Source organism: Trichosurus vulpecula, chromosome 7 (assembly GCF_011100635.1).
Source record: "Trichosurus vulpecula isolate mTriVul1 chromosome 7, mTriVul1.pri, whole genome shotgun sequence".
Lineage (NCBI taxonomy): Eukaryota > Metazoa > Chordata > Mammalia > Diprotodontia > Phalangeridae > Trichosurus > Trichosurus vulpecula.
Genome location: NC_050579.1, coordinates 242,873,803 through 242,899,502, shown reverse-complemented (window position 1 = coordinate 242,899,502; position 25,700 = coordinate 242,873,803). Strand labels below are relative to the sequence as shown.

General features: G+C 40.7%; 1 pseudogene; it reads left to right on the top strand.

Annotated features, from left to right (window-relative positions):
• The first annotated feature begins 5,696 nt into the window (after window positions 1-5,696).
• LOC118857856 lies at window positions 5,697-6,191 on the top strand (annotated as a pseudogene).
• The last annotated feature ends 19,509 nt before the right edge of the window (window positions 6,192-25,700 follow it).

Here is a 25,700-nt window from a genome sequence, read left to right as displayed (position 1 = left end):
CAGCTTTTGAATTATTTCTTTCTGGCTGCTTTCAACATTTTCTCCTTGATTGGGTGCTCTGGAATTCAGATATAACATTTCCAGAAGTTTTCATGTTGGGATCTTTTTCAGGATATGAACAGTGGATTCTTCCAATTTCTATTTTGCCCTCTGATTCTTAAATATCTTTTAAATGTATCTAAAATAAAGTTTTCCTTTATAACTTCTTGAAATATGAAGTCTATGGTCTCTTTTTTACTAATGGCTTTCAAGTAATCTAATAATTCTTAAATTAATTTCTCCTTAATCTGTTTTCCAGGTCAGTTGTTTTTCTGATGAGATTTCACATTTTCTTCTCTTTTTTGCACTCTTTTGACATTGCTTTATTGTTTCTTGATTTCTTGTGGAGTCATTAGCTTCTACTTCACCAATTCTAATTTCTAGGAATTATTTCTTCAGTGAGGTTTTGTACGTCTTTTACCATTTGACCAATTCCATTTTAAGGTGTTATTTTCTTTTCAGTATTTTGTGTATATCTTTTACCAAGCTGTTAAATTCTCTTTTTGTAATTTTCTTGCATTGCCATCATTGCTTTTCCCAATTTTTCCTCTATCATTCTCATTTTACTTTTTAAAAAATCTTATTTAATATTTTATTTTTACCTATTACATGTAAAAACAATTTTAACATTATTTTTTTTCAAATTTTGAGTTCCAAATTCTCCCCCTCCTTCCTCTACCCTCCTCATTGAGAAGGCAAGCAATTTGACATAGGTTATACATGTGTAGTCATGCAAAACACATTTCCATGTAAGTCATTCTGTGAAAAAAAGACACAGCAAAAAAAGAAGAATAAAGAAGGTAAAGAAAAAGTATCTTTTATCTGCTTTCAGGCTCTACCAGTACTTTCTCTGGAGATGGACAGCACCTTGCATCATAAGTCCTACAGAATTGTCTTGGATCACTGTATTGCTGAGAATAGCAAAGTTATTCATAGTAGATCATCATATAATATTGCTGTTACCATGTACAATCTTGTCCTGGTTCTGCTCATTTCATTTTGCATCATGTAAGTCTTTCCACGTTTTTCTGAGAGCATGCTACTCATAATTTCTTTTTTTTTCGGGGGGAAGGATGGGCAATTGGGGTTAAGTGACTTGCCCAAGGTCACACAGCTAGTAAGTGTGTCAAGTATCTGAAGCCACATTTGAACGCAGGTCCTCCTGACTCCATGGCCAGTGGTCTACTCACTGCGCCTCCTAGCTGCCCCTACTCATAATTTCTTAAAGCACAATAGTGTTCCATCACAATCACATACAACAATTTCTTCAGGCATTCCCAAATTGTTGGACATCCCCTCATTTTCCAATTCTTTGCCACCACTAAAAGAGCTGCTATAAATATTTTTGTACTCATAGGTCCTTTTCCATTTTGTTTTTTATCTCCTTGGAATACAGACCTAGTAGTGGTATTGCTTGGTCAAAGGGTATGCATGGTTTTATAGCCCTTTGGGTATAGTTCCAATTGCTATCATGAATGGTTATATAATGGTATATAATTTCACCAATAGCACATTAGTATTTTAATTTTCCCACATCCCCTCCAACATTTGTCATTTTCCTTTTTGGTCATATTAGCCAATCTGACAGGTGTGAAGTAGTAGCTCAGGGTTGTTCTAATTTGCATTTCTCCAATCAATAGTGATTTACAGCATTTTTTTTGTATCACTATAGATAGCTTTCATTACTTTGTCTGAAAATGGCCTGTTCATATCCTTTGACCATTTATCAATTGAGGAATGGCTCTTATTTCTATAAATTTGACACATGTTTGAGAAATGAAGTCTTTATCAGAGAAACTCACTATAAAATATTTTTCACAGTAATGATTACCAACTATGTATTTCCCTCCATCCCATTTTCCTCCTGTTCATCCTACTCTCTCTCTTTCCTTCTACCCTGTCTATTCTTAAAAGCATTTTGCTGTAAGGTAGAGCCAAGATGGTGGAGTAAAGGCAAGACCCACCTAAGCCCTCCCTCAGACTCCTCCAAATATCTTTAAATAATGACTCTAAACAAATTCTAGAGAAGCAGAACCCACAAAAACATGGGGTGAAACAATTTTCCAGCCCAAAATAACTTAGAAGGTCAAAAGGAAAGGTCTGTTACACCAGGGTGAGAGAGGAGCACAGTCCAGCACAAGCCACACCAGCGCAGACCAGGTCCCAGGAAACCAGAAGCAGGCCTTGGGGTGACCAAATCAGTGGCAGCAGTGGCAGTTTCCAGACCTCTCAGCCCACAGACAATAAGGGGATCAGACAACAGATCAGAAGGAGATTTACAGGGGTCCTTTGCTGGCACCAGGGCAAGACTTTGTTACATTGCCTATACTTGGATCTGGGGTGCTGTCCTGGATCTTAGTCCCAGTGCAAGGAGGAACATTAGCACAGCAGAGCTTGAAGCCACAGGGGAGCAAGGACCCTGGTCACAGTTCCAGGGTTGAAGAAAGTGTTTGTGGTTGCTCACAAACCACTGCATACTATAAGAGAGTAACTCTCCCTAGATCATACCTCCTTGGAAGAGTCAAAAACTTACAAGTCCCCAGAATTACCTCTGAAAAGAGCTGCACAAAAAAATGAAGATTGAGACAGTGCCTCCTCCATTTGGGAAGCAGAACTCCACTCTAGCACAGAGTTAAAAGTCAAAGGATAAGCTGAAACATGAGCAAACAACAGGAAAAAAAAGTTCTGACCATAGGAAGTTACTATCGTGACAAGGAAGATCAAAACACACACTCAGAAGAAGACAACAAAGTCAAAATTCGTCCATCCAAAGCCTCAAGTTAAAATATGAATTGGTCTCAGGCCATGGAAGAGCTCAAAAAGGATTTTAAAAATCAAGTAAGAGAGGTAGAGGGAAAAAATAGGAATAGAAATGAGAGTGATGCAAGAAAATCAAGAAAAAAGAGTCAACAACTTGGAAAGGAGGCACAAAAATAAATACTGAAGAAAATAACACCTTAAAAAAACAGAAAAGGCCTAATGGTAAAAGAGGCACAAAAGTCCAATGAAGAGAAGAATGCCTTGAAAAGCAGAATTGACTGAATGGAAAAAATATACAAAAATTCAGTGAAGAAAAGAACTCCTTCATAAGTAGAATTGGCCAAATGGAAAAGGAGGTATAAAAGCTTGCTGAAGAAAACAATTCCTTAAAAGTTAAAATTGGAAAAGTGGAAGCTAATGACTTTATGAGACATCAAGAAACAATTTAACAAAATTAAAAGAATGAAAAATAGAAGACAATGTGACATATCTCACTGGGAAAAAAAAAAACTGACCCAGAAAATAAGAGAAATAATTTAAGAATTATTGGACTACCTGAAAGTACTCTCTTTTTGGTTACTCTCTCTTCAGTGGGTTTTTTTTTACATTCCTACTTCTCTACTTATCTATCTGACTACTCTTTCTCAGTATTCTTTGTGGGCTTATCATCCATGTATCTCCTAAGTGTAGATGTTCCTCCAAAGCTCTACCCTCCTCTTCTCTATCCTTTCTACTCTCTATGACCTCATCAACTTCCCTAGACTTAATTATCCTTTCTGTTCAGATGATTTCCAGACTCATTACCCAGCCCTAGTCTCTTGCCAGTGCTTCCAACCTAACTCACCAACTGTATACTAAATATTTCCAAACGGATGGCTCTAAGCCTTCTCAAACTCAGCATGTCCCAAATTGAACTCATTACCTTTCTTCCAAAAGATGGCCTCTTTCAGACTTCCCTACTGCTAATGAAGGCCCCACCCTTCTTCTAATCTCCCATGTTGATAACCTTGGCATTGTCCTCAACTCCTCACTTTCATTCACCCCACACATCTAATCAGTTGTTGCTTCTAGCTACATAATATGCCTCTCATCCAACCCCTTTTCTCCGCTCATATGGTCACCACCTTAGTTCAGGCCCTTATCACCTCTCGCCTAGATTATTGTAATGGCCTCTTAATGGTTTTCCTGCCTCACGCCTCTGTTGACTCCAGATCAACTTCCACACACCTAAAAAAAAATATCTTCCATGTGAGGCAATCAAACTAAATCACTACCATTCTTAATCAACTGCAGTGGCTCTCTGTGGTTTCTCTGATTGTAGTAGCAATTTAGATTTGAGGATCTTTCCCATCCATTAATAGGCCATGTGACCTTTACGTCACAGGAAGCCTAGGTCACATGTGGTGGGAGGAGCTTCCTGACAGGAAAAGGAAGTTATGTCACAGGAAATGCTGAGAGAGAGAGAACAGTTATGGCTGCTAATGGCTACTAAGGGCTATCCAATAGTTAGAGCTGAACAGACTGACTTAGCTGTACTGTGAGTTTGTTTTGGGAAAGACCCTAGCAGGGGGTCAGAGAGGTCTTGGGATGGTGAGGCTCCATGTTGTGATATTATGTATTGAATGTTTTTCTTCTCTAATAGATTGGGTAAATGGCTTGTGGAATGTGGTTCTCCGATGTCTAAATAAATGGTTTACTTCTTCTACCTTCTATGTGGAGAGTCTCATATACTTTGCAATACAGAACCACATAGGCATTTTGACAGTTATCTTCTACAGTGTTATTATTGCCTTACTGATACGATGACAAAGCCTAAACTCCTTTGTTTACTGTTTAAAGTCCTTTAAGATGTGTCTCCATCCTGTCTTACAGCTTCATTATACAATATTCTTCCTACATTCCTCATTCTGGCCAAACTGATCTTTTCCTCATATGCTGCGCTCCACCTCCCATCTTTGCATTAACCATCCTCCATTTATGAAACGCACTTCATGCTTATCTCTTTCTCAAGGAATACCTCTCTTCCTTGAAGAAACAACTCAAACACCACTTTCTAGGTGAAGCCTTTCCTGATTCCCACCCCCAACTGGCAGTGCCCTCCCTCCCTCACTACCTTATAACTGTTGTATTTGTTACGTATTTACTTTTATATGTATTTGTCACCCCCATTTGAATGCAAAGTCCTTAAGAGTTCAGATGGTTTCATTCTTTACATCAGCACCTAGTAAAGTTTCTGACATATACTAATTTCTTTTGACGGATTAGTTCTCTTTGGGGGTGGGGATGGGGGGAATGGGATGGAGCATATACACAGAGAAGTAAAGGCAGTAAGTATAAAGAAAGCTAAGACTCCAGGAGTTGGAGGTGGGGGAGAGGGTGAGTGGACTGAAAAGTAAATTGTATATGAGAGAGTATAAAAGGAGATGTCTGGAAAAGTAAATTGGAGTCAGAATACGAAGGGCTTTAAATTCCAACCTTAGGACTTTGAAATTTCTCCTAGAGGTAATAGCAAACCACTTCTAGAGGAGATGAGTAAAATGTTTAAATGTGTTTTATGAAAATTATTTTATCAACTGAATGGCAAATAGATCAATGGATCCAAATATCAATCAATAAACGAGCATTTATTATGTAGCTCCTATGTGCCAGACACTGTGCTGAGTGTTAGCTATACAAATTAAAAAGTCGGTTCCTAAGTCCAACCAGTGTCCCCTAGCCCCACCTCAACCATCTTCTCCCTTTCAGCCCCCACCTCCCCAATCACAAAGGGACTTGGAGTTGGTAGGAGCCTATAAAAGCCCAGCACAGAAAGAGCCAGGGACAGACTTGCTGTAACCAGTATAACCAGAGGTGCAACCTAAGAGCTAGTTTCTAAACCCTTAACAGCTTGCAAGACCATGTCCCAATATCACCAGGGATATGAGCCAGGCTTGAACTAGCCAGAATGCTGGCATAAGTTAGCTTTTCCTATTTCCCATGGAAAACGACGGTCTCCTGTGGAAATTGAGTACTTTAAAGTGCAGTATGATGGTGCTCTGAAGCCTGTGAAGTTCTCCTATGACCTTTTTACTGCTAAGAGGATCATCAACAATGGTCACTCTTTCTAATGAAGGCACCACCCTTCTTCTGGTCTCCCATGTTGATAACCTTGGCATTGTCCTCAACTCAACCTTGAGTTTGATGATTCCACTGATAGATCAGTGCTAAGTGGAAGACCCCTGATTGGGAACTACAGGTTGACCCAATTTCATTTTCGCTGGGACTCCACTGGGAGGCAGGGCTCTGAGCACATTTTGGATGGAAAGTAATATTCAGTTGAGCTTCACTTGGTTCATTGGAATACAAAGTATGAGAGTTTCAAAGTTGCTATGATAAAGGAACAAGGAACATGAAAACGATGACTGATTGGTCCAGTTTTCAGATAAAACCTATGGGTTGCTTCAGATGTACAATTTTGAGAAAACTCCTTGCCTCAATCTCTGGGTTTCTGATCTGTATAACCCAGGTCCTTAATTACGAGTCTCTAAGCAGCAGGGTGGTCCAGCTTCCCAGCCACACAGGGCCAGATTCAAAAAATACAATAAGGTTTTCTCCCAATTCCCACCACTGAATAAAGTTTTCTCACAGGAATAGACCCATAGTTCCAGCTAGCTCCAGAACTGAGCCACAAGATGGAGTCGGGGTGGTTCACTCAATTCCCATAATTCAACTGAACTAATTCTCAGTTGCTGAACTAATCTCCTCAGTTCCCTCAGAGATCTGGAAGGGACAAACCTCTTGATTTTTCAGATGAGGAAATTGAGACCCAAAGGGATTAAGTGACATAGATTAGGTCATACAGCTAGTAAGTGTCAGAAGTGAGATTTGAACCTATGTCTTCTAATCCCAAAGCCAGTGTTCTTTCCACTATAATACACTACCTAACAAAACAGGAATTGTCAGGTCAGACCACAAACAGAAAGCTCCCCAAGGATTCTCTTTTTCTCAGAGACTTGTCACTCTCCAAGGGTGTTTCTTCTCTTCTGCTCCTGGAAGTACTGGCCTAAGAGAAAGAAGTCTACTGCTTGCTCCTCACTTCTTCTACACTGTCCCTTCAGCACCATCACTCAGCACCTTCCCCCATCCATCTTTAGCACCCAGGCTAAATCCTCATTGTAGCCATCCACTGGTTAGTCTCTTTTATAAGTTTTTCTCTTTCCTCTCTTAAGAAGTTCAATATCTGGTTCAGAGTTTTTCTTTCCACACCAACCCCTGATCTCATATTTATGGATTTACATAAATACATCTATATCCTTTTGAGTACTCTGGTGACCCAGTTTACCAACCTCTCAAGCTCCCATGATCTCTGTCATCATTCTACTTCATTGCAGTGGAAATAATGCATAGCTGTATGATACTTTGATGTTTCTTAAACTTCATTTTGTAACTTGGTTCCATCTTATAACTTTGACTTATGAAGAAGTTTTAATTTGCTATAGAAATTTACTAGCTGGCCCCCTGCTGCCACTCCCACCCCCACCACCCTGGTCCCTACACATAACTTGACTTTCCTTGCCTGTGTATCTGATAAGAGACTATCCCCTACCCTATTTCTTGGTGTAAGGTCATCACAGCCCAAGATGGCCTAGGTCATAATATTGGAGAGATTTCCACTTATCCTGCACTGACAGACAGACCCCTACCATTGTGAAGATTGGCAGGAGAATGTCCTTGAAAATCCCTATAAAAACCTCACTCAATAAGGGGAGCAGAACCAGGAGAATATTGTACACAGTTACAGTCACATTGTGCAATAACTAACTTTGATAGACTTGGCTCTTTTCAGCAATACAAGGTGCTAAGACAACTCCAAAAGGCTCATGATGGAAAATGCTATCCACATCCAGGGAAAGAATCACAGTCTGAATGCAGATTGAAGCAGACTATTTGTTCTCTGTCGCTTTTTTGTTTTGTTTTTTTTTTCTTATTTCTTATGGTTCATTCTACTGGTTATAATTCTTCTTTACAACATGACTAATGTGAAAATATGTTTAATATGAATATATATGTAGAGCCTATATCAGATTGCACATGGTCTTGGGAATGGGGGAGGGGAGGGAGGGGAAGAAAATTTAACACTCAAAAGCTTGTGCAACTGAATGTTGTAAACTAAAAATAAATAAATAAATTTAAATTTAAAAAAAAAACCAGTCAGCAGGGCAATCATTGTCAGTCCTTTGACTGCAGGATTACCTCCCACTCTCAACTGATGTCTAGAGATCAGTTCTTCTACCCCACAAATACTACCTAACACCTCATAATCACCCCTCCATATTGTTTCCCCTCTCCAGCCTTCCCTATTTCTTCCTGTAGGTTTTGCTGATTTCACCACAGGCCTCTAACAGTGATAAGTGTCAATGTGCCTCCAGTAAGGATTCTTGGGGTTTTCTTTTCCTGTCAGAATCCGGCCACTTAGATGGGTAATAGGCCAAACCTGAAATACCAGTACTTTACTTTAGTTCATAAGTCACTGACCAAAACTGAGATCATATATATCCTGGCAACCACACTTCTGCAGACAAGGTGGAACTGGCAGCCTCACTGCCATCCTCAGTCTTCTGTGAAGAAAGCAAGAGCTGATTCACTGAACCCTGTCCTTCAGTGATAGGGAAAAATTTTTTCCCCTGGGTCCATAATTTGTTGACCAGAGCTGGGACAAGGACACCCCACCCCCTGCCCCAGCAGCCACACCTTTGTGTGAAGAACCTCTTGTCTTCACTTAGGAGAGCAAAGGCTGATAGTGTGAACTCATGCTCCAGTGATAGGGAACTCCTCTCTTCCCCCTCAGTCCACGAGTTGTTGACCAAGGCTGGGACTAGAATCCTTGGCAGCTACATCTTCATGGTCAGCACTTCCTGCCTTAACCAAAAAGAACAAGGACTGAGAGTTCAAACTATGTGCATGAACAACAGGGAATTCCTCTTCTATAGTGTCATTTAGATTCATAAGCCACTGACCAGGTCTAGGACCAAGATTCTTAGGTCTGATTTCTATGTCCCAATTGAAAGGAATTCCTCCCCCGTCATGGTCAAGGCAAGGCTTGTCCTCCTTATCATACATTCATCCACATCCAGAGGTGATCATGTCTTTAGTCAGACCATCCTCAATAACTTTCCCACTTCTGTGATGCAGAACTCTTCAAATTATCTATCAATTTTTTTTCCTCTGCTTCATCTTCTTAAAGTTATTCTTCATCCCCCCACTGGTCTTCACTCCCTTTGACTCCTCCCTGTTATCCCACTTCCCTTTTCCCATGCCCAACACTCTAGGCTCACACAGATTATGCTCAATCCAAGGTTATTTTCCACAAGGGGGAAGCTGATAACACAAAAGTTGTTTTCTCTCTTTGGCCAATTGTCCCTTCCTAGAATTGCTCAAGGTAAATTCCTATTATACACATGAAGTATTGTTCATGTCTAGGTTTATGCAAAAGAGAGCACAAAACACCAAGTCTTCATACAAGCATTCAAGGTACAATATGGATGTGTAACAACTTTCATTTCTCCTTGCAGAAAATACAAGAGGGGGCGGAGCCAAGATGGCGGCTGGTAAGCACGGACTAGAGTGAGCTCCGTACCCGAGTCCCTCCAAAAACCTATAAAAAATGGCTCTGAACCAATTCTAGAATGGCAGAACCCACAGAGCGGCGGAGGGAGGCGGGGCTCCAGCCCGGGGCGGCCTGGATGGTCTCTGGGTGGGGTCTGTTCCGCGCGGAGCTGGGAGCTGGGAGCGGAGTGGGGCGGGGCCCAGCCTGGGCGGCGTGGACGATCCAGACCAGAAGCCGGGCGGAGGGGGCCCTAGCGCCCTGAATATGTGAGCTGCGGCAGTTACCAGTCCCCCCTCGACCCACAAACACCAAAGACTGCGGAGAAGGTTAGTGGGAAAAGCTGCGGGAGTGGAAGGAGTTCGAGGTTCGGCTTCCAGCCCCGGGGGCAGCGGAGGTGGGGCAGCTACAGCTGTTGTTACTTCCAGCTCCAGGCCCACCTGGTGGGAGGAATTAAGTGGCGGATCAGAGCAGGAGTGCAACAGCCTGCTGAAGATCTAAGCCCATTCTGGACTGGGGGTCCTTGGGGAAGGAGGAGTGCGGCTCTGACAGAGCTGGCACCTCCCCCCCAAACGTAGAACATAGAACTCGTAAGTCTACAAGCAGTCATACCCCACTGAAAAACTCAAGGGTCAAGTTAGGGGGTTGGGAATATGGCCAGGCAGCGAAAACGCGCCCAGACTCAGTCTCAGACTTTGGATTCTTTCTTTGGTGACAAAGAAGACCAAAACATACAGCCTAAAGAAGACAACAAAGTCATAGAGCCTACAACCAAAGCCTCCAAGAAAAACATGAACTGGCCCCAGGCCATAGAAGAACTCAAAAAGGATTTGGAAAAGCAAGTTAGAGAAGTAGAGGAAAAATTGGGAAGAGAAATGAGAAGAATGCGAGAAAACCATGAAAAACAAGTAAATGACTTGCTAAAGGAGACCCAAAAAAATACTGAAAAATACACTGAAGAAAACAACACCTTAAAAAACAGACTAACTCAAATGGCAAAAGAGCTCCAAAAAGCCAATGAGGAGAAGAATGCCTTGAAAGGCAGAATTAGCCAAATGGAAAAGGAGGTCCAAAAGACCACTGAAGAAAATACTACTTTAAAAATTAGATTGGAGCAAGTGGAAGCTAGTGACTTTATGAGAAATTAGGATATTATAAAACAGAACAAGAGGAATGAAAAAATGGAAGACAATGTGAAATATCTCCTTGGAAAAACCACTGACCTGGAAAATAGATCCAGGAGAGAGAATTTAAAAATTATTGGACTACCTGAAAGCCATGATCAAAAAAAGAGCCTAGATACCATCTTTCAGGAAATTATCAAGGAGAACTGCCCTGATATTCTAGAGCCACAGGGCAAAATAGAAATTGAAAGAATCCATCGATCGCCTCCTCAGATAGATCCCAAAAAGAAATCTCCTAGGAATATTGTTGCCAAATTCCAGAGCTCCCAGATCAAGGAGAAAATACTGCAAGCAGCCAGAAAGAAACAATTTGAGTATTGTGGAAACCCAATCAGAATAACCCAAGATCTGGCAGCTTCTACATTAAGAGATCGAAGGGCTTGGAATGCGATATTCCGGAGGTCAACGGAGCTAGGATTAAAACCTAGAATCACCTACCCAGCAAAACTGAGTATCATGTTCCAAGGCAAAATATGGAGTTTCAATAAAATAGAGGACTTTCAAGCTTTCTCAGTGAAAAGACCAGAACTGAATAGAAAATTTGACTTTCAAACACAAGAATCAAGAGAAGCATGAAAAGGTAATCAAGAAACAGAAATTGCAAGGGACTTACTAAAATTGAACTGTTTTGTTTACATTCCTACATGGAAAGATGATGAGTATGATTCATGAGACCTCAGTATTAGGGTAGTTGAAGGGAATATCCATATATGTATATATATGTTAATGTATATATATAAGTGAATGTGTATGTATGTATATATCTATGTGTATATGTAGGTATGTGTATATATATATATATGTGTTTATATATGTGTATATATATATATATGTAAAAGAGAGAGAGCAGACACAGGGTGAGTTGAAGATGAAGGGAAGATATCTAAAAGAAATAAAATGAAATTAAGGGATGAGAGAGCAACATACTGAGAGAGGGAGATAGGGAGAGATAGAATGGGGTGGATTATCTCGCATAAAGGTGGCAAGAGGAAGCAGTTCTATGGGAGGAGGGGAGAGGGCAGGTGAGGGGGGAATGAGTGAACCTTGCTCTCATCAGATTTGGCCTGAGGGGGAATACCATACATACTCAGTTGGGTATCTTACCCCACAGGAAAGAAGAGGGAGGAAGATTAAAAAAAAAATAAAAGGTGGGGGGATGATGGAGGGGAGGGCAGATGGGGGTGGAGGTAATCAAAACAAACACTTTGGAAAGGGGACAGGGTCAAGGGAGAAAATTCAATAAAGCGGGATGGGTTGGGAAGGAGCAAAATGTAATTAGCCTTTCACAACATGAGTATTGTGGAAGGGTTATACATAATAATACATGTGTGGCCTAGGTTGAATTGCTCAACTTCTTAGAGAGTGTGGGTGGGAAGGGAAGAGGGAAGAGAATTTGGAACTCAAAGTTTTAAAATCAGATGTTCAAAAACAAAAAAAGTTTTTGTATGCCACTAAAAAATAAGATACACAGGCAATGGGGCGTAGAAATTTATCTTGCCCTACAAGAAAAGAAGGGAAAAGGGGATGAGAGGGGAGGGTGGGTGATAGAGGGGAGGGCTGACTGGGGAACAGGGCAACCAGAATATAAGCCATCTTGGAGTGGGGGGGAGGGTAGAAATGGGGAGAAAATTTGTAATTCAAAATGTTGTGAAAATCAATGCTGAAAACCAAATAAGTTAAATAAATAAATTGCATTTAAAAAAAAAAAAAAGAAAATACAAGAGAATTAAAGGGCCAACAGAAGCCAATAAACAGATATAGAAATATATAATGCACTCAAATAGCCTGTCAGCTCCCTTGGAAGGGAAATGAAATTGTGGTTGTCATTGAAAGAACAACCTGACATTCTGATGAAACCCCTTTCTCCCACAAGGTCCTTTCCATACTTACAGTGCCATCCTATGCCTATCCTTAGACAATGTCCACCTCCCCAGAATGTAAATGCACTTTGGGAATTGCTTAACAAATCCATTTCCTACTGCACTATCTGAGGAACAGCTTCTACCTGCCTATCCAACAAGGCCCAGAAAATGTTTATTATTCTGACTAGAAGGCTAGGTTCTGGGACCACAATGCCATTGGGAGAAGAGAAATCATCCCTTCTCTTTATAGGAGGTTGAGGTTCAGGAATATTATCCATGAACTATTCTCTTGGGCTTCTATACAAGGATATGTATCCTTGCCATGTGCTTCTACAGTATACCACCATAAGCCGCTCCATAGGGAAGGAAATTACATTTAAAGGAAGTACAAAGAAATGTTTATACCTCTTACTCCTTTAGGAGTATAGAAAAAGTTCCTTAATTAACATAAGAGGATTATTGGGCTCTGAATATTTAATGATGGCAACTAATGGAACACAAGAGACTTCAAGCAATTGGCCATATCGCTTTGTGGCTGATGTAAAAGGCATAAACTAACCAACTCTGTAATCTCTGAGGATTCAGTTCAGATAATTAGTCAAAAAGAAGGCCAGCTACAGAGGCAGGACTTAGCTGTTAGAGAGTTCATTCTTTACCTTTTATTATTAACTCCTTGGACTTAAGCAAGGGGATGAGGGTTTTCTCTCTCCTACCCATCCCATAAGCAAAGACACCATACAAAAGAAGCCAGTGTCAGCATCCATTGTAGGGAGACTCCAACTGAAGAGTCAATCATGATTGAGTTGGTGATGCTGCAGTTTCATGATGTGTTGTGGTGCAACCATCTCAAAGAACGTAAAGTCAGACCACCTCTAATCCAGGATAGGCATTTATTGAGATTGACCCCTCTCATGGAGCAGGCTAAGTTCCAAGAGGAACCAGCAACTTCAAAGAAAGCAAGATGGATTTTTATAGGGTAAAGATGTAATTACATAAAAGAAATTATAAATATGAAAAAGGCAGGAGGGGTTTGTTAAAGGATTAGGTAATAGGGGAAGGGTCCCAGCCACAGTAGACTGCACATGTGATTACCCACAATGCATACAAAAAACCCATGGGGGTGTATATGCATGTATGATAATGATATTATAATAAGTCTATGTCATAAGTTCACCTAAAGGACAGCTTTTGTTATTACTGCCCAGGTGCCTACTCAGGGAAAGTCCCTTCTATTGTTTTGGGGTCCACATCCTGCTTGGGCATCCTTGGTGGTGTTGCTTTCTGATTGGCTGAGTATTGTGGTCCTGTCTGAGACTAGATGGATGTGGTTGTGCTTAAGTGCATAGACACACCTGCTGTCTCTGCTGGAAATATGAGGAATGGTTCTGGGGGCAGTGGCTAGCTGGATATGCCAGCTGTTTCTGTTAGAAATATGAGTTCATGGACACACCTGTTGTTCTAGTGAGCAGTGAGGCATATATGAACAAGTTAGGATATTGAGTTGGGGACAGGGGCAGTGGCTAGGTAGGGGCAGTGGGCCTGCTGTTCAGTGGGGCCTATAAGGACATTAGAATATTGGGGTTCAGGGCATCTTTATTAGGATTCCATCAGTGAGAGGAGTAAAGAGTCCATTCACTCAATCTAGGATCCTGCTCAGAGATGACAAGCCCTAGGGCTGAGACTACTACTCTTCCTAGAGTATGGGTTCCATTTATTTTCAAAGGTTCATAGCATTACTACAATCCAAGATTTTAGCTGAGCCCTAAGCTCTAAATAACAGAGAACACAACCAATCATTGGAAACAGGTGCCCTACCCAAAAGCCTCAGCAGAGTGACTTCCTAACCCTACCGCTAAATGCCACACTCCTTGAGAAGAAGATAGTGGTGGGAGGAAAGGGGGAGTGAACCTGAAGCATCAGAGGCAAATAGCCCCTACTTGCCTACATGCACCACATTTGTTCATTCTCTATGAACCTTGCCAATTATGGATTTTATGCATGTCTGCTCTTCACATTGATAATATGTATATGTGTATATGGAAGAATGTGCCCCAGAATTATGAGGAAGTTGCTCCTGTTCTTACTGCATGCTAGTGAAAGTCTTTGCTTTGAGTTAATTATATCCTCTGGTTCCGTAGAGAAAAAGTAAATACATTGATAGGGGCTTGTGAAACTCACAGAGTACTCATTCCTCAAGGGACCCAATTTGCAAATATAAGTTGGTGAAGTAGCCTAAAAGTGTACCATATGTGCATGGACACAAGCTCTACCCGCTTCCAACACAGAAAGCAAGTCCACTGTACTTACGCTCCAGTTTATTTTTTCCCCCAAAGGTGGAAAAGAAACCTGAGAAAGAAAAAGAAGCAACACAACATCTTGAGAAATAGTAGCTGATTCTCAGTCTGTGAGTCATTAGGAGTTTTCTGTTTCCTATCAACAAATTACAGTATTCCATATTCCATGGAAATGCCTTCATACAAAGATTCATATACCATAATCGTATTGCATTCATTGAGGGTACTAATCACATTAATCTTGAATTCCCTGATCAACCCTCTTTATATTTTTTCTCCAGTTAAATATTTATTGCCCCAATAAATTAAAGTAGGGTACTTTGGAGTACATTGGTCTTTTTCCCAATTTCTGAGTACCTTTCTGGCAACTCAGGGTGGCTCCAGAAGCTGTCCATTAGTCATAGTTCTTGATTGCCTCCACCATTGCTTTGACATCCAAATCAACAATCTTTTGTGAGGATCAAGACCTGTCATAGCTTGTGGACCCAGAAACTCTGCTCACTCTTTAGTATATAGTTCTACACATTCATGCAAAGTTTCACAAAGCTCTCTTCCAATCAGGAGGTTCCTAGACTTTGCTTCAGTCAATCAATATAGAAATATCTCTTTTCCAAACAACAGGAAATGATGGAGGACTTCCAGGAGCCAAGATGATAGAGTAAGCAGTAAATCACTGTAACTCTCCCATATTCACCTCCAAACAACCATAAAATAGAACCCCAAAACAAATCCTGGAACAGCAGAACCAACAAAAAGATGGGGTGAAACAATCTTTTTGCCCAAGAAATTTGGAGGATCAGCAAAAAAAGGTCCGTCTCACTTGGGTGAAAGAGGAGCACAGTCCAGAACAGGAAGTGTCCCAGCAAGCCAGCACCAAGCCTCTCCTCAGCAAATCAGCAGGAGATCCTGAGCCCCAATGTGGTGAGGCAGGCAAATGCCAAATAGGAAACAGTTTCATCAGTTGAAACCTTCCTATGAACATGCATCTCTTTCTACAATTCTCAAACCCAGTTCAGGCTGCTTCTGTTTTCTTCTTAACTCCTTTTCTGGATACTTCACTGCTCTTCTCTTACAGCTTGGGTCCTTACTATTCTAATAGCTCAAATCCAAGCCTTCTACTGGTAGGTGACTCATCTTTTTCTCATGAGATAACACTTATGAAATTCAACTTTCTATCACTATGAAACTATGAGTCCTTATTTAATCTTCCCATAGCTTCCAAACAGCTAATTGATTTACTATTTTGTAAGTTTTAATATTTTCAATTATTAAAACAATTACAGGCAAATGAGCTGAGGGACCACAAGTCATTTTTCTGCCCTCAAAAAAATCTTCTTAGTCCATTCATTTAAGGATCAGTTCTCCATCCATTCCTCCTAAATGCATCTCTAGAGCTGAAGAGATACATAATACATACATATGTATTTATATATAGGCACAACTATGATATAATTATTTCTGAGACTATTGTGCACAGAAATGACATTTAGAACCATGGAGACTAAGGAGGTCTCCAGGAGAAATGGTCTGTAAAGGTAAGAGGACTGTGACAGAGTTTTTAGTTCTGACAAAGTTACGGGGTAAAATATAGATACTGATATAGCAAAGACTGAGAAGAAGTGATCAGAAAGGTCAGTCAATCAATAAGTATTTATTAAATGTTTATTCTGCATCAGGCATTATGCCAAGAGTTAGGGATACAAAGAAAAGGCAGAAAATAGATATGAAGGCATAACTAAGGATAGAGAAGCACTAAAGGAGAGCAGCATTACCATGCCACAAAGAAGCCTGAGAATTCAGGAGGGTGACCAAAAGAGTCAGAAGCTGCAGAGCAGTCAAGAATGATGTGGACCGGGGCAGCTAGGTGGCACAGTGAGTAGAGCACTGGCCCTGGAGTCAGGAGGAACTGAGTTCAAATCTGGCCTCAGACTTGACACACTTTCTAGCTGTGTGACCTTGGGCAAGTCACTTAACCCCAATTGTCTTGTCTTACCCCCCTCCAAAAAAAAAAGAGGAAGAAGAAAAGAATGATGTAGACTAATAGCACTGCATCAGATTTGGCAATTCAAAGGAATCCAAATATCTCTAAATAACTGTTACAAGATGAGGGAAATTGAACCAACACCTAACAGGACCTTGTGTATTCCCAGGAGAGCATGGAACCACAGCTGGATGTTTCTGACTAGTCCAAGAGAGACATTAGAATTATGATCTTATGGCCTCTATTGTAGAAATAGCTGGAAAAATGGAAAAACATGAACACAGAGTGGCAAATCTCTACAAAGATATGAAAGAGAGAATGACTAATTGGGAATACAAAAATACAGAAATGGACAATCTGGAAGAAGAGAAACAAAAAACAATAACATTAAAAGAATATGAGCAAAACATTCATCTGAAAGACAAGATGCTTAAAGACAACTTAAGGAGCATAGATGTACCCAAAAAAACATAAAAAGTCATAAAATCTGAACCCCATAATGCAAGAAATAACACAAGAAAACTGAGTAGAATTTCTGCATACTAAAAACAAGATACTAATCAAAACAATCAACAGATTGCTGCCAGAAAAAGAAAAAAAATAACTATGCTACAAACTCTAAGATACATAGTGGTTAAATTTAGTAATTCCCATGACAAACAACAAATTCTGCAAGTGACCAGGAGAAATACTTTAAAATGGAAAATATGAATAATATAAGACAATTCTGTACACACCATAAACCACAGAAGATAATGAAAAATATATTCCAAAAACCAAGAGCTTAAGATGAAACCAAAAGTGACATATTTTATAAATCTGAGCCTAATCATAAAGGAAAAAAGCAGAAATTCAATAAAAGAGATATATCTGAAGCATTCCTAAAAGATAACAAAAACAGAACAATTATTCAATTTGCAAATACCCCAAACAACATGAGAAAGATAAATAAATATAGCTACTAGAGAAAGTACAAGTAACAAAATAAATTATCCCATCCCTAGAGACAAAAGAAGAAAATAAACAGAAAGAAAAATGTAAAGAGTTAAACAATAGCATTAACAATAAAATCATCTTCCCACTGGTGAGTACCATCCAGAACCTCCATTTTTAAGCAAGCCAGTCTTTACTCCTCTCCAAGTCCACTTCTATTGAGTCTTGAATGTGTTCCTTCTGTCATTGGTTTTCCATGCAGATACTGCCATTAGTTGTAGATGGTATTACAGTATCTTGTGAAGGAACAACTTGGATCCGAGTTGGGCCACATTATGTAAAAAGAATTCAGATTAAGCTTGGGTGGGGGAGGGGAAGGCAGGAGGATTGGAGGGTGGATATTTATACTCAATGGACAAATATCCATTCATTTTACCAATAATCACTGAATTTTCTGCATGAGGGTCACTGTAATAGGTTCTGCAAGTAATACTAAGAAGTACAAGACATAGTTCTCACTCTCCATGAATGTATTAGCTAGTTGAGGACATAGGGCGCATACAAAGGTAGCTACAACACATGGTTAAGATGTGACGCGTCATATAAATTGGATAGTAGAAACTACACAGCTACAAATGAAGTCAAGATCACTTTCTGTGAATGTCTTGTTGTGCAACCTTGGGCAAGGCACTCAAATTCTCTGGGACTAAGTTTCCTAAATACCAAATTGGTGATGATGGGTAGAGGCAAGGATTGGACCAAATCACTGCTGAGGTCCTTTCCAGCTCCAACGTACTATAACACTAATTCTGGTTGAGGTGATCACGTAAGGCTTCATCAAGTTGATGACATTGAAGCTCAACCTAGAAGGATATTAGGGAGAGAAGCCAATTTGATGAGGAAATTGAATGTAGGGACAAGCACAAGATGTGATTGGGCAGTTGGCAATACATGAGTTTGGCCTGAGCAGAGACTTCACAATAAGCAACAGGGGAAAATAAATAGGGAAGGTAGGTTGGGAGTAGAAGTGAAGGCCTGGATAGTACAGTGTTACAGAAACCAAAAGAAGAAGGGATTTTAATAAGTTTATCAGTATCAAAAGCTATAGTGAGATCAAGAGAGGACAGAGCCAAGATGGTGGGGTAGCAAGAAGTACAGTTGAGCTCCTCCCAATACAATTTCTCCCCAAAGATTTAGAAAGCCTACCAGACCAAGTCTTGATTGGGAAATCCAAGAATAAAAATCATAGTGAATCATGTTTCTAGCCCAGGAGACCATAGGGAAACACAAAGAAGTCTGGGGATGCTGGGGACATGATCTGGCCAGGGAGGTGCTGAATGGAACACTGAGCACTCAGGAGTGCTGAGCCATGCACCAGGACAAGAAGGAGGTCCCAGATCTAGGGTTAGCAAACCACCCTTGTGCAGGATTTGGTTATAGATGTCAACTGGCAGCTGTGATGTTCACTACCCAGGTCCAGATCACAGATCTAGGATTGAGAGTAGACTGAGAAATAGACCTGTGCTTTAAGAATGCCTTCCATGGTGAGGAGGAGTCACAAGCCCTAGTGAGAATAAATTCATGAGTAAGCAATACTTGTGTGGCTCTAACCCCAGGGGCAGATCAGTGTCCCAGATCCAGCTTCCAGCCCAGTCTGATGCCTTCAGTGGAATAACCTGGACAAGAATACCAGATCAAAGAGGAGTCTGTAGTTCTGTCACTCTGAGATTACAGAAATTTCCAGCTGGCTTACAGTGACTGAGTCTAGTAGCAGTCTACTGGAACTTCCAAAGAGAGGTAAGCCAACAGGAGTGTTGCACAGATCCAAAGCCAGTTCAGGAACTTGCTGAGTTCAGAGCAGGAGGGCAGTGATCATGTTTTACTCTAGATCAGACTACTTTGTGAACACTGAAAGTTTGCAGCTTGAGCTATACCTAAGATCCTAGAATAAAACAACACTCAATACCCCCAGGAAAGCAGCTTACAGACCCAACAAGACAAAAGCTCAGTTCAGATGCTCTCTCCAAAAGTGTGTAGAACCCAGCTCTAACATAAAGTCCAAAGTCAAAAAGTAAACTGGAAGTATAAGAAAAAAAAGAATCCCACCAAAAAGAGCTATTATGATGACTGGGATTCCCAAGACAAACACAGAAGAGAATGACTCAAAAAAAAAAGGGTAAAGCCTCAAAGAAAAACACAGCTTGGGCACAAGTCCAACCAGATGCCTGGAAGAAATGAAGCAAGTTTTAAATGAAGCAAGGCTTAAAAATTGTCTTGAAAACAAAAGGAGAGCACTGGAGAAAAAAAAAGGAGAAGCAAGTGAAAACTATGGGGGAAGGATTTGGAAAGATAATTAACAGATTGGCACAAGTAGTACAAAAACTTGGCCAAGAAAAAAAACTCCCTGGAAATTTGAATGGATCACAAGGATACTAATGATTCCATGAGAAAATAAGAAACATTAAAATAAAACCAGAAGACTGAAAAAAATAGAAGAAAATATGAGGTATCTCAGAGCCAAAACAACTGACCTGGAAAACAAATTAAGGAAAAATAATTTAAGAAATTACTGGACTACCTGAAAGCCATGACATCATATTTTAAGAATCAAAACTGCCCAGGTCTCTTAGAAACAGGAGGCAAAGTTGGTTTTGTTTGTCCTTCACGCTCAAAGAGGACCAAAATGACATCACAATGTCAGGGTCAACGTACAGTATGTCAGGCTGTGGCTGATCATACCAATACAAGTTTGGAAGGCTCTACCACAGGCTGGGCATAAACAGTCCACATTACGATTCAGGAGGAAGATGTCACTAAATTTGTACGTCTCACAGTTCTCTTGAGCTACTGCAATTCTGCTTTGCTCATAGACCACAGCACCTTCTTTGATGTGGGCACACCATGATGGACAATTCTGTGCCAATGTCTCCCATGTCTCACAATCAATACCAAAGTTCTTCAGAGAGACCTTGAGAATATCCTCGCATTGCTTCTTCTGACTACCATGTGAGCACCTGCCTTGTGTGAGTCCTTCATAAAATAGTCTTTTAGGCAAATATACATTTGACATGCAAACAATGTGGCCAGTCCATTGGAGTTATGCTCTCTGCAGCAGAGGTTGAATGCTTGGCAGTTCAGCTAAAGAAAGGACCTCAATGTCCAGTACCATATCTTGCCAGGTGATCTTCAGAATCTTCCTAAGACAATTCAGACAGAAGCAGTTCAGTTTCCTGGCATGGAAACTTTCCTGGCATAGACTGTCCAAGGCTGTTCACAGGCACATAGCAATGAGGTTAAAACAATGGCTCCACAGACCTTCATTTTGGTAGGCAGTCTAATACTTCTCTCCCACATATTTTTTCAGAGCCTCCCAAATGCTGAGCTAGCTCTAGCAGCACATGCATCAACCTCATCATCTATGTGTACATCCCTGGAAAGTATACTGCCAAAGCAAGTGAACTTATTCATAGCATTTGAAATTTCTCCATTTGCTATATGGATGCTTCTACTGCAAGTGTTGTTACTTATGTTCGTGGGGTTGGATCCTCAATAACATCTGACCCACCTAAAGGAATTGGAATCAGAGTGGAAAGTAAAAAAAAAAAAAAAAAAAAAAGGAACAAAATCAGATAATCCTGGATGTTAACTGTAAATGATCCTAATTGGGCTCTTGGTTTCTTTCTTTGTTTTCCCCCACTCAGTTATCATTTTTAATTATTTTGTTGCTCCTTTTTCGGGGGGGGGGGTGCCTGCATATTGAATTTGCTTGTCAGATTTGTGTCTTCCAAACCACAGCCCACTCACCTATAGATGATCTCAAAAAAAGCAACAAAAAATAGATTTGAGATAAAGAAAAGAACTACATTTTATTCAAAGGTACCACAGAGAAAAAATTTATATTAATACTAAACATTTATGCACTAAATAGCATAGAATCTAAATATTTAAAGGAAAAGTAAACTGAGCTACAGGGAGAAATAGATAGTAAAATAGGATAGTAGGGGGACAATTTACTCCTCTCAGTCCTGGACAAATCTAACCCAAAAATTTGCAAAAAGTGAAGGACCTCAACAGAATTTTTTAAAGATCAATGGCAGACCTCTAAAAATAACAGAATAGGGGCAGAGCCAAGATGGCAGCTGGAAAGCAGGGACTTGCATGAGCTCCCCCCCAGGTACCTTCAAAAACCTATAAAAAATGGCTCAGGAACAAATTCTAGAGCTGCAGAACTCACAAAATACCAGAGGGAAGCAGGGCTCCAGCCCAGGACAGTCTGGATGGTCGCTGGGTAAGGTCTATCCCATGGACCTGGGAGCAGAGCGGAGCAGAGCCCAGCATGGGCAGCGCCCAGACCAACCAGACCCGGAGCTGGGCAGAATAGGCCCTAGCACCCTGAATCAGAGAGCTGTAGCAGTTACCAGACTTCTCAACCCACAAACACCAAAGAAAACAGAGAAGGTTAGTTGGAAAAGCTGTGGAGGACAGAGTGAAAGGAGTTTGCAGTTTGGCCACCACCCTGGGGGCAGCAGAGGAGGTGCAGCTACAGAAATACAGCTGCAGTTGCTTCCGGCCGTAGGCCCACCTGGTGGGAGGAATTAAGTGGTGGATCAGAGTGGGAGTGCACAGCCTGCTTAAGATCTGAGTAGCTGTTGGCCGTTCTTGGGGGAGGACGAGTGCTGGCTGGGAACATGGCCAGGCAGCAAAAATGGACTCAGATTCAGACTCTGGAATCTTTCTTTGGTGACAAAGAAGACCAAAACATACAGCCAGAAGAAGTCAACAAAGTCAAAGAGCCTACATCAAAAGCCTCCAAGAAAAACATGAACTGGTCTCAGGCCATGGAAGAGCTCAAAAAGGATTTGGAAAAGCAAGTTAGAGAAGTAGAGGAAAAATTGGGAAGAGAAATGAGAGTGATGCAAGAAAACCATGAAAAACAAGTAAATGACTTGCTAAAGGAGACCCAAAAAAATACTAAAGAAAACAACACCTTAAAAAATAGACTAACTCAAATGGCAAAAGAACTCCAAAAAGTCAGTGAGGAGAATGCCTTGAAAGGCAGAATTAGCCAAATGGAAAAGGAGGCCCAAAAGGCCACTGAAGAAAATACTACCTTAAAAATTAGACTGGAGCAAGTGGAAGCTAGTGACTTTATGAGAAATCCAGATGTTATAAAACAGAACCAAAGGAATGAAAAAATGGAAGACAATGTGAAATATTTCACTGGAAAAACCACTGACCTGGAAAATAGATCCAGGAGAGATAATTTAAAAATTGTTGGACTACCTGAAAGCCATGATCAAAAAAAGAACCTAGATATCATCTTTCAAGATATTATCAAGGAGAACTGCCCTGATATTCTAGAGCCACAGGGTAAACTAGAAATTAAAAGACTCCACCTATCGCCTCCTGAAAAAGATCCCAAATAGAAAACTCCTAAGAATATTGTCGCCAAATTCCAGAGCTCCCAGATCAAGGAGAAAATACTGCAAGCAGCCAGAAAGAAACAATTTGTGTATTGTGGAAACACAATCAGAATAACACAAGATCTAGCAGCTTCTACATTAAGGGATCAAAGGGCTTGGAATATGATATTCTGGAAGTCAATGGAGCTAGGATTAAAACGAAGAATCACCTACCCAGCAAAACTGAGTATCATGCTCCAAGGCAAAATGTGGACTTTCAATAAAATAGAGGACTTTCAAGCTTTCTCAACGAAAAGACCAGAGCTGAATAGAAAATTTGACTTTCAAACACAAGAATCAAGAGAAGCATGAAAAGGTAATCAAGTCATTGACTTGTTTTTCATGGTTTTCTCGCATCCTTCTCATTTCTCTTCCCAATTTTTCCTCTACTTCTCTAACTTGCTTTTCCAAATCCTTTTTGAGTTCTTCTATGGCCTGGGGCCAATTCACGTTTTTCTTGGAGGCTTTGGTTGTAGGCTCTATGACTTTGTTGTCTTCTTTAGGCTGTATGTTTTGGTCTTCTTTGTCACCAAAGAAAGAATCCAAAGTCTGAGACTGAATCTGGGCGCATTTTCGCTGCCTGGCCATATTCCCAACCCCCTAACTTGACCCTTGAGTTTTTCAGTGGGGTATGACTGCTTGTAGACTAACGAGTTCTATGTTCTACGTTTGGGGGGGAGGTGCCAGCTCTGTCAGAGCCGCACTCCTCCTTCCCCAAGGACCCCCAGTCCAGACTAGACTTAGATCTTCAGCAGGCTGTTGCACTCCTGCTCTGATCCGCCACTTAATTCCTCCCACCAGGTGGGCCTGGAGCAGGAAGTAACAACAGCTGTAGCTGCCCCACCTCTGCTGCCCCCGGGGCTGGAAGCCGAACCACGAACTCCTTCCACTCCCGCAGCTTTTCCCACTAACCTTCTCCACAGTCTTTGGTGTTTGTGGGTCGAGGGGCCTGGTAACTGCCACAGCTCACATATTCAGGGCGCTAGGGCCCCCTCCGCCCGGCTTCTGGTCTGGATCGACCACGCCGCTCAGGCTGGGCTCTGCTCCACTCCGTTCCCAGCTCCCAGCTCCGTGTGGAATAGACCTCACCCAGAGACCATCCAGGCTGTCCTGGGCTGGAGCCCTGCTTCCCTCTGCTGTTCTGTGGGTTCTGCCATTCTAGAATTGGTTCAGAGCCACTTTTATAGGTTTTTGGAGGGACTCAGGTACGGAGCTCACTCTAGTCCGTGCTTACCAGCTGCCATCTTGGCTCCGCCCCCCGAAAAGGTAATCAAGAAAGAGAAATCATAAGGGACTTATTAAAGTTGAACTGTTTTGTTTACATTCCTACATGGAAAGACGGTTTGTATATGTGTATAATTCATGAGACCTCAGTATTAGGGTAGCTGAAGGGAATATACATATATATATACACACACACACATGCACACACATACATATGTGTATATATATGTGTGTATATATGTATATATGTGTGTGTATATGCATTTTATATGTATAATATATATTATGATATATATTAGGGTAGCTGAAGGGAATATACATATATATATACACACACACACGCACACACATACATATATGTGTATATATATGTGTGTATATATATGTATATATGTGTGTGTATATGCATTTTATATGTATAATATATATTATTTTATATATATATATATATATATAGACAGGGCACAGGGTGAGTTGAATATGAAGGGATGATATCTAAAATATAAAATAAAATAAAATTAAGGGATGAGAGAGGAATATACTGAGAGAGGGAGAAAAGGATAGATAGAATGGGGCAAATTATCTCACATAAAAGTGGCAAGAAAAAGCAGTTCTGTTGGAAGGGAAGAGAGGGCAGGTGACGGGGAATAAGTGAATCTTGCTCTCATCAGATTTGACCTGAGGAGGGAATACCATACACACTCAATTGGGTATCTTACCGCACCAGAAGGAGATAAAAAAGGGAGGAACAATAGAAGGTAGGGCAGATATGGGGAGGAGGTAATCAAAAGCAAACACTTTTGAAAAGGGACAGGATCAAGGGAGATAATTGGATAAAGGGGGATAAAGGGGGATAGGAAGGGGCAAAATATAGTTAGTCTTTCACAATATGAGTATTGTGGAAGGGTTTTGCATAATGATACACATGTGGCCTATGTTGAATTGCTTGACTTCTTAGGGAGGGTACATGGGGAGGGAAGAGGGAAGAGAATTGGGAACTCAAAGTTTTAAAAGCAGATGTTCAAAAAAAAAGTTTTTGCTTGCAACTAGGAAATAAGATACACAGGCAATGGGGCATAGAAATCTATCTTGCCCTTACAAGAAAGTAAGGGAAAAGGGGATGTGAGAGGAGTGGGGGTGATAGAAGGGAGGGTTGACTGGGGAATGGGGCAATCGGAATATATGCCATCTTGAAGTGGGGGGGAGGGTAGAAATGGGGAGAAAATTTGTAATTCAAACTCTTGTGAAAATTAATGCTGAAAACTAAAAATATTAAATAATGATTTTTTAAAAATAAAGAAAATTAAAAAATAAAAATAACAATAAAGTGTATACATATATATTCCCTCTCAGCTGTGCATAGTTCCCTCACAAAAAC